The following is a 376-nucleotide window of genomic DNA, read 5'->3' on the forward strand; positions in this document are numbered from 1 at the left end:
TTCCTCTCCCCTCCAAAGACTCAATAAGCATGAGCTGAAACAAGCGAGATCAGCATTATGAATGACTTTGAATCTTGGAATCTTTGTTACTGATGCTGCAGGTGGCGTTATATGGCACAGTCAGCATGACTTGCAACTTTTTATTATTGCCATGTGTTCACAGGAATCGAGCCTCGTCTAGATTTTAAGAGTTTTTAAGTTTAATGGGTTTACGTGATGTAAGAATGTGACTTGCCTTTTTTTCGCGTTTTTTTTATAATTCTGCACGATAATAACTTCATTTGCATTATCTTTGGCATTATATTTCTTCAGTGCATAATATCTACAGAAGGAACAATGTTGGGGCCAAAAATGTGTTGGTGCATGTGCTAACATT

This window comes from Penaeus monodon, chromosome 21, assembly GCF_015228065.2.
Source record: "Penaeus monodon isolate SGIC_2016 chromosome 21, NSTDA_Pmon_1, whole genome shotgun sequence".
NCBI lineage: Eukaryota > Metazoa > Arthropoda > Malacostraca > Decapoda > Penaeidae > Penaeus > Penaeus monodon.